We start from the raw sequence: 13,231 nt of genomic DNA, 5'->3' as shown, positions 1-13,231 counted from the left end.
ATCAAGAGCACAGCAAGTCTCTCAAACCTGCCCACACCTGTCATCTGGAAACAGGGTCAACGTTATTATTTTCAGCCTGGGGTCCGTTCTTCATAGATGGATTACTCAATTAGCAGGATTGTATTGTTGACGACTTGGCTTGATCTTGGATTATTTGGTTCTTTGAAGCTGATCCTAGTGCAGGGGTAGGCAAGTTCGGTCCTAGAGAGCCGCAGTCCTGCATATTTTAGCCTCAGCACTGATAATCTAACCTGATTTCTAATTCCTAAAGACATTGATTAGCTTGTTCAGGTGTGTTTGATTAGGGTTGGAACTAAACTCTGCAGGACTGCGGCTCTGTAGGACCGAACTTGCATACACCCGTCCTAGTGTAACCCGGTGTAAAGTTTCAATGCTCTTTTGGATTTGTTCTGTTGTTGTATTTGTTATAATTGTTATTATATATAAACACCATGATGTTGTTAATTTTATTTGTATTTTTGGTTCTTTAAATAATGTTTATCAATGACAAATTTCTTTATTTTACTCATGTGCTCACTCATGGGAGGGGGTCCAATCCGTGTTGAAGTCAAGGTGAAAGGGGCGGAGGTATAGCGGAAGTAGGAAGGTAAATTCTGAGCGCACGAGGTAGAGAAGCGTGTGACTCACTGGTGTAAATATGGCATAAATGTGGCATAAATAATGCTGTATTGATTTACTGTTTGTGTCTGTTGTTAATGGTTGTCTACCTGAGAACTATATATTTACTACAGAGACGGAGACTTGAACATAGCTTAATCAGGTGGACTATTTGTTCACATTACGAATCGTCGTCATGGAGATTCATGGTAATTCGCGTGAAAGGTGACACCATTAGATCGCTGAGTGAGAACATCACGGTGATAACGGTATACCGGACCTCGGGAGGTGAAGCACGCTTCTCTTAAAAGAGGATTTAAGGTACATTTTCCCATTTAATGCTCCACGGAGTGAAGAGGTTTTCTTTTTGTTATTGCAACGCACCCCAGCTGCGATCAGGCCTGCAACGTTTATTTTAGGGACTGTCCACACGGAGACGCTTTTCACTGTATACATATACATTTTTTATCGTATTGGCATTTAGTCCACACGGATCTGGCATTTTGGGAGACTGAATCCGCTATTTTTTGAAACCGGGTCCTTAAGTGGATAAATCTGAAATCGACACCCTTGCGGTTTCGTGTGTACAGCCTATCCGTATATTTTGTGAAGCGAAAACGTCATCACATCACGTGTCGGCAGCATCACACGTAACAGCAACAACAATAACGGCGGACTACATGATTGTGTTCGTGCTACAGAAGCTACTAAGCCTACTAGCTTTATTACAGCAAAATCTATTGCTTCTATGCAATTGTGGTGACCAACAAGCGATAAAGGTCAACACCATACGCCACATGCTCTTTGATCCACCGCGGAAGACAACCAGGAGAAAGACAAAAAGAGGCTTTTGCCCTTGAAGTTGTTGCGTTTGCCATCACTTCTTCTTCTTGGTTCGTATACAGCGCGCAAGGTTATGCGCATGCTCAAAGTCTTCTTCTCCGTGTATAGTGTATATCTGTGGCAGAATTACAGCGCCCCATACTGGTCTGGCATATATACTACACCGCTTTCAGTCGGTTTCAGTGGTTTCGTTTGTGCGCAGATATTTCTTGAGACGACACCGTGTTTACGGATTATTTTTTTAGGACGAGGAAAAATCCTAACCCTAACCCTAATCGGATAGGGAATGCACCGGCTTCGTGTGGACAAAGCCTTAGATGTCTCATTTGATCTCGGATGTAGTAAGCGACGTACAAAGAAAGCTAGTTTCAAAAACATAAAACTTTTATGTATGTTTAAATTGATGCTGAAGTGTACAATGTGGACACATGCAACATTTAATCATAGCAATATTCAGTTTTTACAGCTAAAAACGTAAAACATTTACAAATCTTTCATATAAGAATTGCTGGATAATTTCCCTTAAACCATTTTATCAATAAAATGGTTTTATCACCAAACCTTAATCTAACCACAAAACCTTTTTATACCAAAATTTTAAAATACATAATGTATTTTAATGTTTATAATTATATCTTTTTTTAATGTAACCAACATAAATGTGTTAAGAGCAATGAGCTTTTGGTTATCACTGCTGTAAAGCAACGTGTCATAAAACTTCTTGAGGCACGATATTTGAATTTAAATTCATAATGAATGCAATAATTTGATTTTACATTTACGGTACGAGAACTGATCAAGATCGTTGGATAAAGGGCTGAATTTGGATCGGTTCCTCGCAATCATATGAATTTTAAAGATGTGAATAACAGTGAATAAATAAAATGTACATATTTTGTGAATTTATGTTGTGTTTTTGTGTAATTATTGTTGCATAGGAGAAAACACCTTTTGTGTGTCATGGCAAACAAACTAAATATTACTAAATGTTAATATGCTTACAGAGATAAAACCAACACACCAGTACATATGTATGTACATAGATTATTATGCATAGATTATGAAGTGTGCACTGCAAACAGAAGCATTATTTATGATCGTCTCCGTCTAGTCTGTACGCCGTATTGTATCCAACACAATTGTCTTGATTTCTGTGAAGGAATGTCTGCCGGGATCCGGTAAAACTTAAGTTTTGAACCAAAAGTGCTGTTCCTTCTATTCTGGCAGTCAAAGAAACAACAAGATGACATTTTAAAGTAAATAAATGTAAAACTTTTAGCACGCCTGCTATGATTTCCTACTTATGTTTTTGCCTCCAGCTAGAGCGGTGACGTCACAGTGACGTAGGAGATTAAGGGGTCTATTCACCTTATTTTTCACGACAACAAGGGTGGCGCCATTGCGCTCATTTTGTCAACGTACTTCCGGCTGCATATGATGAGCAGCTGAGGCAGTGGCTGAAGGCGACGCATTAAACTTTAAAAGCTCACTCAAGCGCCTTTATGTTTGTTTCTTACCAATTTATACGGACGGGAAGTCGACTGAGGAACACCCTTATCCCAAGTAATGGTTCGACTACGATGTTCCGGTAACTTTAAACCACGCCGGGTGTTGAAAAGGTGGTCAGTGTCAGGTAAGCTATCTTAGCTAAATGTGCTTGTGAAGTCCGTTCTACGAATACACTTAAGATCAGCAATGTTAGTTTATAAAATGCAATTATTTTGAATGACAACCTGCTTCATGTGTTGAGCTGGCACAAATGTACATATCTCTGCTGAGAAACAACCATCTTTGTCAGCTTTACACAGGGTTGATATTGCATCCATTACACAGTCGCTAAGCACATCACCAGTACATACACCAACAGCTTCCAGATAAACACTTGGGATCAGCTCCTGATATGATGATTAAATTGGGTCTTAATTCATTGCAGGGTGGTCTTGCTGAAAAGTTAGTTGTTTCTTAGTCCATAGTTATTTTTATAAACCTTTACAATGTGACCTGATTTTACCTGTTGTAAAGTTACATTAAACCTTCATATGTGATCAGGGGCCGTAGCATTTTATCTTATCACTAAGAGTACTCCTAAATCGCACTAAAAGATTTTAGCTAGGAGTTTTCTCTTAAAAGTTATTCACAACGCCTTTCAGACCTACTTTTAGTAAGGAAAAATTATTACTCCTAAACTAAGAGTGAGTCTTCGTTGCTACGGATGACGTCAATTCTCATGCACGAGCTGCCTCGCAATGACCACGGTGATTGGTTGTTAGATGACAGGGCTGTCATGCGGAACATAACACAGACGCACCAAATCATGGAATTACAATATCGAAATATGTCTGTGTCCTTTACAAAATAATAATAATAGTAATGCCATCGAAATGCATATATAAAAGAAAAGTCGTGAATTAAATTAAATTAAATCAAGCCTAATACAAATGAAAACCGCCAATTGCCTAATAATAAAACGACTTTGCATTAACACTTGCTTGATTAATGTACATCCTATTAGCCTAAATAGACTACTTAAAGCAAGGAAATGTTGCCCATATTAAAGAAGCCTGCCTAATGTTATAAATAAATGATGGTGGAACTCGCCAAAACGGAAAAGAAAGCCCAAATGGATGCAGGATCAGTTACTGCTGCTGGCCCAGTTGGTGCTGGACAAAAGAAACGTAATAAAAGGGAAATTCGGCACTGAGATATCAAGCAAAACTAAGCGTGAGACATGCGAGAAAATGATGCGCGGGTCAATGTACAAAACAACTGGCACCCGACCATCGTTTTCAACTAACCCGCCCGCAACTCGGACCGCAAAAAATAAAAATAGTGTACCCGACCCGCTCCCTGGCCAGCATTTTTTTTAAGTAGTAATTGTTTAATAGTTAATTGCCATCTTTATTTCAAACGACCCGACCGAACGCGACCCGAATATCATAAAAAATATTTTTGGATGACTCGTAACCGCGGGTGACCGCATGCATCCGCTCATTTCGGATCAACCCGCGCATCACTGGGGAGAGGATTTGTTGCAGATCAATGCAGCATTCCCGCTTATGTCGCGGACCCCGGACGAATGCGAGAGGCGGTGGTATATGCATTATAATCGCAGTAGAGGGTTGAGATTGCAGCCTTTAAACAGACTAGCATGGCAACAGGTATGCCTATAATATTAAATATTTAATTTCATTATTGTTTCATGTAATTCTAAAAAACTTCCTGCTTGCCATGAATGTAATGAATTATGAAACAAATGTTATAAACAATATTCTTACATTAAAGTGTGCTTTTAAGTATGTGCAATGCTTTTGAGTTGGTGAAACTGTCCATGTTAAGGAGGATCAGCACCTAAGGCATTTTAAGATCCTTTGTGAATAGGTCTTAGGGAGTTAGGAGTCCTCTCGACTTCTTTTAAGCTGTCCCAGACTTAGGTGCTACTTTTAGGGCTAAAATGCTTTGTGAATTACTCTTAGTGAAAAAAATTAGGAGTCCTAAATTTAGGAGTGACACGCCCATTATTTTTAGGAGTTGCTCCTAAATTCGCCAGTTAGGAGCTACTTTTAGCCTTAAAATTCTTTGTGAATACGGCCCCTGATGTCATGCAGTGATATTAAACATTTACAGTGTGATCAGATGTTGTGCAGTTATATTAAACATTTACAGTGTGATCAGATATTATCTGTAAGGAATTTCTTAAACCATGTGTGAGCTTTGTAGATTCCACTTAAAAGGATTTAAGTCTCCTGATTTGAAGGAATAAGTGTTGGCAAGTTTGCAAATGAATTCTATCATGGTACATTACCACATAAAAACGAAATAGTTATTGGACTGGCAAAGGTGCACATTTGCTTTAAAAAAGACGAAATCACTGTGTAAATATTGGTAGGCATAAGTACTGTAATAATTTCCAATGCTGCTCCATCAACTTCTGGGGCCGTATTCACAAAGAATTTTAAGGCTAAAAGTAGCTCCTAACTGGCGAATTTAGGAGCAACTCCTAAAAATACTGGGTGTGTCACTCCTAAATTTAGGACTCCTAATTTTTTTCACTAAGAGTAATTCACAAAGCATTTTAGCCCTAAAAGTAGCACCTAAGTCTGGGACAGCTTAAAAGAAGTCGAGAGGACTCCTAACTCACTAAGACCTATTCACAAAGGATCTTAAAATGTCTTAGGTGCTGATCCTCCTTAACATGGACAGTTTCACCAACTCAAAAGCATTGCACATACTTAAAAGCACACTTTAATGTAAGAATATTGTTTATAACATTTGTTTCATAATTCATTACATTCATGGCAAGCAGGAAGTTTTTTAGAATTACATGAAACAATAATGAAATTAAATATTTAATATTATAGGCATACCTGTTGCCATGCTAGTCTGTTTAAATGCTGCAATCTCAACCCTCTACTGCGATTGTAATGCATATACCACCGCCTCTCGCAGTCGTCCAGGGTCCGCGACATAAGCGGGAATGCTGCATTGATCTGCAACAAATCCTCTCCCATCAGTGATGCGCGGGTTGATCCGAAATGAGCGGATGCCTGAGGTCACCCGCGGATTTTTTGCGGTCCGAGTTGCGGGCGGGTTAGTTGAAAACGTTGGTCGGGTGCCGGTTGTTTTGTACATTGACCCGCGCATCATTGTATCGCATGTCTCACGCTTAGTTTTGCTTGCTATATCAGTGCCGAATTTTCCCCTTTTATTACGTTTCTTTTTCCAGCACCAACTGGAACAGCAGCAGTAACTGATCCTGCATCCAGTTGGGCTTTTCTTTTCCGTTTTGGCGAGTTCATAATCCACCGTCATTTATTTATTACATTAGGATTCTTCAATATGGGCAACATTTCCTTGCTTTAAGTAGTCTATTTAGGCTAATAGGATGTCAATTAATCAAGCAAGTGTTAATGTAATGTCGTTTTTTATTATTAGGCAATTGGCGGTTTTCATTTGGGTATTAGGCTACCTTGATTTAATTTAATTTCATTCACGACTTTTCTTTAATATATGCATTTTGATGGCATTACTATTATTATTTTGTGTAGGACACAGACATATTTCAATGTTGTAATTCCATGATTTGGTGCGTCTGTGTTATGTTACGCATGACAGCTGTCATCTTACAACCAATCACCGTGGTCATTGCGAGGCAGCTCGTGCATGAGAACTGACGTCATCCGTAGCAACGAAGACTCACTCTTATGGTGCGTTCCAGGCAGGTTTTTAAACCCGTGAGTTACGACTTCAAAACCACGACTCACGACCTTATGCGTTCCAGGCAGCCCGTAACTCGTGTTTTTACAACCTTCTACCGGTGAAAGTGCACTGGAACGGCAGTCAAACCCGTGACTTCCCACCCGTGAACTCGTACTAGATCGATGTACTCCCAGTTCAGAGTCGTGAGGCGTGGTTTTGAACTCGTGAGTTACGGGTTACGGGTTGCCTGGAACGCAGCATTAGTTTAGGAGTAATAATTTTTCCTTACTAAAAGTAGGTCTGAAAGGCGTTGTGAATAACTTTTAAGAGAAAACTCCTAGCTAAAATCTTTTAGTGCGATTTAGGAGTACTCTTAGTGATAAGATAAAATGCTTTGTGAATACGGCCCCTGACACGACAAGGTAATAAATTATGTCCCATAGGTTACTTGCCGCGGCTGCTTCATATCGTCTAACCACGAGACGATTGATGGGACATTATAAGACTATTCGAGCCTCGTATGAAGTTTTCTCCGTGCTCCTAATTTAAAACATTTACAGCAGTTGCGATATTTGTCATTTCGCTAAAGTTATAGTGAACTACAAACAATCTTCTAAACACCAAACTAGCTACCGAATGCACTGTGCCATATTAGCAGCGGAAGTCGGTTGACAAAATGCGGAAGAGCGAAGAATTGAAAAGGGGCGTGGCGGAATAAGGTGAATACGAAAGTTGACTGAGTTATAGGCTAATGTTAACGCTACAGCGACGTTTTACAACCAGATAACAGAATATGTCTGAAAACGACACCTCTGGCCATTTGTTTGGGTCATTGACCCAGTTTTTAATTAAATAAGAGCAATCATAAGCTATTGCAGTTAATTTTGCAATGTATCGTTGCCGGTCTGCAGGCATCGATGACTCACAATATGACATTTTTGTCATTCAAATACGCACAATGTTCCACGCCAGACCACGCCCTCAACTATGACTAGATGCCAACTGTATGTATGAGTATAATACACTGTTATGCAGTGCCATAATATCTTCATCCTAAATAAGGAAACAGAGTAATTTAAGTAGTTTGATTCTTTTTCTTTTCTGAATTTTTATTTAAGTCTTTGACTGATAAAACTATTGGAAAAAAACTGGAAAAGCACTGGAAAAGCTTTTAGTTTGCTGGTCACTAAAAATGGTATTTACTATGTGACAATTTCTTATCTTTTGTTACTGTTGTATTAGTTGCATAGTAATTTAAGCAATTTTTTTTAAGTTACAGGCTATGGCTTAATGGCACTGTTTTGATGTAATATTTATATGAATAATTAGCCTACATGCTCATTTCTTATGCAGTATATATCAGTGAGCTAATCAAACAAAAATAATAACAAAAATTATATACATATAATGGGACACTACAGTGGGACACTACAGTGGGAGTAAAAAAGGAATGGAATTTACAGATCTCATAAACTTATATTTTATTCACAAGTAAAAAAGTAAAAAGTAAAAAAGCAGGCTTTTAATTGCTTTAAATGTATGGCTATCCAATATCATAAAAAATTAATTTACAAGTAAGAAAAGGTTTGTACTTTAAAAATACTTTATTTGTAACAAACTGTCACGGCTAGTCCGTGACATGTTTTGTGTTTCGCACTTATCCGTTTCACCTGGACTCTCATGGACTAATTAAGCCAACACACCACACCTGTTGTATGTTTGATTGTGTTTGTATTTATACGCCTTTGTTCCGTCAGCCTGTGCCGGATGATTTTCACTCCAACCCTGTCTGTTCCTGTGTGTGTTTAGTGTTCAAGTTTTACTCACCTGATTCCGTTGTCTTGTTTTCTCGTGTTTGATTTTCAGTGTCATTATTAAATGTTATTTATTTATCCAAGAACTTTGCACATGCGTCCTTACATCATCACCCCAGAAACCAGCTATGACACAAATAGGAGATAAAGAATTTATAAACAAAGCCGTTTCAGCACTTGGGCAGCGTCCTGAGTTTTTTTTAAGCATTACATAAAAATGTTTCTCATCTTACCACATCCACAGGTCCAGAGTCATCATATACAATAAATCCGTGAGGTAGCATTAAAAAAACAGACGCATTTGTTTAAAGCAAAGCATTTATTTACTTACCAGGCTGCAGGTGAAGCAACTCTTTGCGCCTTCTAACGTCTGATAATCAGTCCTCATTTATGTCCAAGAGACTCAATAATAATCTTTTACATTCAATCCTTTAATCTTTCATATTTAAAAGCGTTTTTGTGCTGCTGCACATTCATGTTTCTGATAAGCAAACCCGCGTTGTCCTCCCATTTATAGGTGCATATTACTAATGCGCTCTTTAAATAACAATAAAACACATTGCGCCATTGACTTTAGACTTTAGAGCAGGTTTTTGTTGGTCAATGGCGTAGTCTATTTTAGTTGACTCAAAATAGCAACACACCAACAATGCGCCTGAACACACCTCGTTTTCAGACCAGAACGCCCATGGGCGCAAAAGGGGGCGCAAATGCATTTGCTTTTTAAACAACGTGAAAACGATAATTGCGCAGGGTGGAAACTAGCAAAAGACACTTGCGTCGCGCATTGGGCTGCATTGCGCCGGGTGTAAGATAGAGCCCATGATGTTGTGGCGGTTCAATTGTTTTCTAGGTCAGCATTAGACTTATCCGTCCATCTTTCAGCATGCATATACTTCAATATTTTCATTTATTCATTATGTTGATTCTCATTTCTGAATCCCATGTGCTGAAATTTTCATACATATCTGCTAAATTGCATTCTTTTCGGCTTCATGCAGGACCTTTAAAGCTTGGCCCCGTATCGCTGCTTGCAGATATATTTTGTTTATTTTTGTTTTGAAAAACTCATTTTCATATTTCATTTCTTTCTTATTTGTGAATTTCTACCTTACAGCTCAGTGTTTAGGGAAGGTCATTGTTGTTTTCCCCTCTGAAGAACAATGTATAATACACAGTTAGATTTCTTGGAAAGTTCTGACTTGATGTTTATATTATACTGTATCTTATCTTAAACATCTCCCATCATTTGTGCATTTCTTCAGGAACTATGATTTTCATATTTCAGCTGTATGTCGTCTTAGCATATTAACATGCGGCAGCCTGTATCTCCAAATTTGCAATAAGATGAAATATAATAATTAAAGATGCAAGCAGTGATGAAAGGGCCTTTGTATGGCCACCGCCAGCCGATGGCTTTAGGAAAGCAGTGAACAGTGGGCGATATGCATTTAAGTGAGTAAATATAGGAGGAATAGGGCAATGTTATTTTGATGTGCCACCCCTCCTGTTGGCAGCACAATAGGCACATCGATGCGATCGGAATCATGAGCCAAACAAACACCACGCGTGTCTTCACAATACATTTTGTTGCCTTAGATATTGGACACTTCCTGTTTTTCTGATTTCGCCATAATGGCAAACGGGCCTAGTGGCACACGACTCTGACGTGTGTGTGCCAAATTTCAAACATTTTCAAGCATGTTAAGCGTGTTGAAAAAAAAAATTAGGAAAACAATAGGGGCATTTTGGCCTCCTCCTCGCTGCTTGGGCCCTAAATAGATTTTAAAAAGATAAAATCTTAAATAAGTCCACAAATCTATACTGACCGCATTACTTGACCGCATATAGCAGCCGAGATCAGAGCGGATTATATACGTCTAATCGTTCAGGCCACAGAAATCAATACCTTTAGTTTTGTTCTTGGGGAAGATGTCTTATATTGTGACTTTAACACAGAAACAACAGACGTTCAGTGATGATATCTGATGACAGGGATGCTGTTGTTCTAGTATAGATCCATTCATTCTGTTATAATACTTTAATTGTGTGACACAGTTTAGGTTCAAAGTAATCATTTCTTCATCTGATAGTCATAGTACACTACTTGTATTGAAAGCAAAAAAGGTATAGGGTTGGTGTTCACTTTCAAATTATAGAAAATAAATTCCTGAAATAATAATATAAGGTGTATACAGGTGTTTCTATAGCTATAGTGAATACAGAGATGATCAAAGTCAAAGTAAGCAAGGTATTTCTGTAATAAAGTAAGTAAATAACAACTGAAACATTTGAATTAAATTTTTCTAATTACCTTTTTGTTTAAAATCATATTGCTTGTTTTAAACTAATAAATAATAACTATTATTTTTTAATAATAGAGCATACTGTTATTTGACATTTTAAACGAATATCTGATTATTTATTAATTTAGATGAAGATTAATGAGAGTTTTTTTTAAACAATTCGTTCTGTTCACGCAAACGCTGTAGGCTATGGACATAGTTAATATTCTCACCAAGTTGTTGTAATGCTTATTATGCTTTTCGTAAATTCTTGTCAAAACCTTTATTTTTGAACTATTCTGACAGTGCACGTACTTGTGTGTCTGTGCGTTGTGTTTCGGATCTGTCAGTCAGCGCGAGTCTTGTCAATCTTAATAACTTTTTAACATAAATCAGTCCCGAATTTATCTCTCTTAATAACTCTTTAAACATCAAGCAAGTCCTGCATTTTATTTTCAAATTCCTGCATGTTTTTAAACCGAAACCAAGATGTCAGACATGACACGCATCTTAGTATTAATAATTTCACTCTCAGAAAGATGTTTAATTACTAGAGTATTTGAATCGCTAGATGAGGGATTAATGTAGGCTACTTATTTTTCCTGAAATCCTTCCAGTCATTTAGACAGAATGGGACAGATATGTAACTGTGCTAAAAGACACAATAAACACTTAAAGGTGATGTACAGTCAACGCTCTCAAGTTCAACGCACATAGGCACAAGCTGTATGAGGCTTTGAAAATAAGAAGTTTGTTTTCCATGCCTATTATAAATGAGAATCAAGTTATTTGTCTTTTTGATTAAAATTTTGTAATATTATTTTTAATAAATATTTACAGTTATTTAAGTTATATTTATAATAAAGCAAAAATTGCCATTTTCATGTAATATGACAAACTTCCGGTTTAAGACCCGCCCACTTCCGGTTCCATCCGAATACAAATAATTTTGAGATTGTTACAGATACAAATAATGACTCCGCTGCACACCCCTAGTTATGATATTGGGACTATTTCTCCACCCGCTCCTTCAGCTCTGAAGTTCAAATTCGCAGGCAGCCCGGTTATAACAAATGTAAAAGATATGAAACATCACTTAACAGCGATATCAATTAAGTGCAATCCTAAAATATGATTTAAAACATAACCCTTTCATTGTTAAGTATAAGAAATTAAAATGAATTAAATCACGTTTAAACGGCAAAGAGATATCAGAGCCAGCAGTCGATTTCTGATGGGCTTGCCGAGGAGAGGCTGCACTGGGCGGGGTGTGAGCGCTTAAGCGCTGGTGATTTTCTGGAGCTCATCTCCGTCCGAAAGTGTCCGAGCACATTTTTATAGACGCTATCTTTATTTACCGACTGCATATTTAAACTTTAAGCACATACATTCACACCTGAACAACTCTTACAATTACATTTTGTTACCACATAACAGTAATATTTTGAGCATTTTGTGGTCAGGAAACATAGCTGTCATAAGTCCACATATTTACCAGATTTGTCTTAATTAGTTCAGTCAACACTAGCCATTTTGAAAATAACCCTTCATTTAATGTTTTAAACACAGATTTATCTAGACTTAAAATAATATGTCTTCTCAACTAAGCCCAAACAAGAAAATTGAGTTAACTTATATACTTTTCCCCGTCGAACATTTTATTAATTGGATTTTTTACAATGCAGAAATATAGGGAAAAACACATTTGTTCCCTTTTAGTATTTTTGAATAAGTTTACATAAATAATATTAAAATACCTAGGGCTGCACGATTATGGCAAAAATCATAATTGTTTAGGAAAGTATACTGTATATAATATAATATATAACAAATACTGTATATCAAATACTGCGTGACGAAATTTTGTGACGGAGTCAGCATAAATTTGACAAGCATAAACAATGGGCTTTCGGTTTAATTTTTTTTTTAATTAACGAAATGTTAAAATTATATTTAGCCTAAGTTGGCTATGATTAGTCTTTTTGTCGCAAGGTAGAAAGGCATGTTGTGCCTACCTTTTGTTCTAGGCTACTTGTTCCTCGTTGTTCTGCATTTGCCAATAAATAAATAAATAAATAGGCTACAGTTTGTTTAAAACTGTCATATTTGTTATCAAAAAATCACCAATATATGCTACATAATAACAGCAATAGAATTTCTTTTTTTTTTCAATAAAACAGGAAAAATCTTTCAACGCCACAGCCATTATTTTGGTTAAATTTACATTTACATTTAGTCATTTAGCAGACGCTTTTGTCCAAAGCGACTTACAAGTGAGGTAAACAATAGAAGCAATTATGGCAACATAAGACAGCAATACATAAGTGCACTGGAAATAGTCTCATCAAGTCCAACACAATATACATAGCCAAGGGTATGTTAGTAGTTTTTTTTTTTTTTTTTTTTTGATAAAGAGGAAGGTAGATAGAGAAAGAGATAAAGAGAAGGGTAACTAAATAAAGATAGTAAATCTGT

This window comes from Paramisgurnus dabryanus, chromosome 1, assembly GCF_030506205.2.
Source record: "Paramisgurnus dabryanus chromosome 1, PD_genome_1.1, whole genome shotgun sequence".
NCBI lineage: Eukaryota > Metazoa > Chordata > Actinopteri > Cypriniformes > Cobitidae > Paramisgurnus > Paramisgurnus dabryanus.
The sequence above is the reverse complement of the archived record's forward strand: the minus strand, read 5'-3'. Positions refer to the sequence as shown.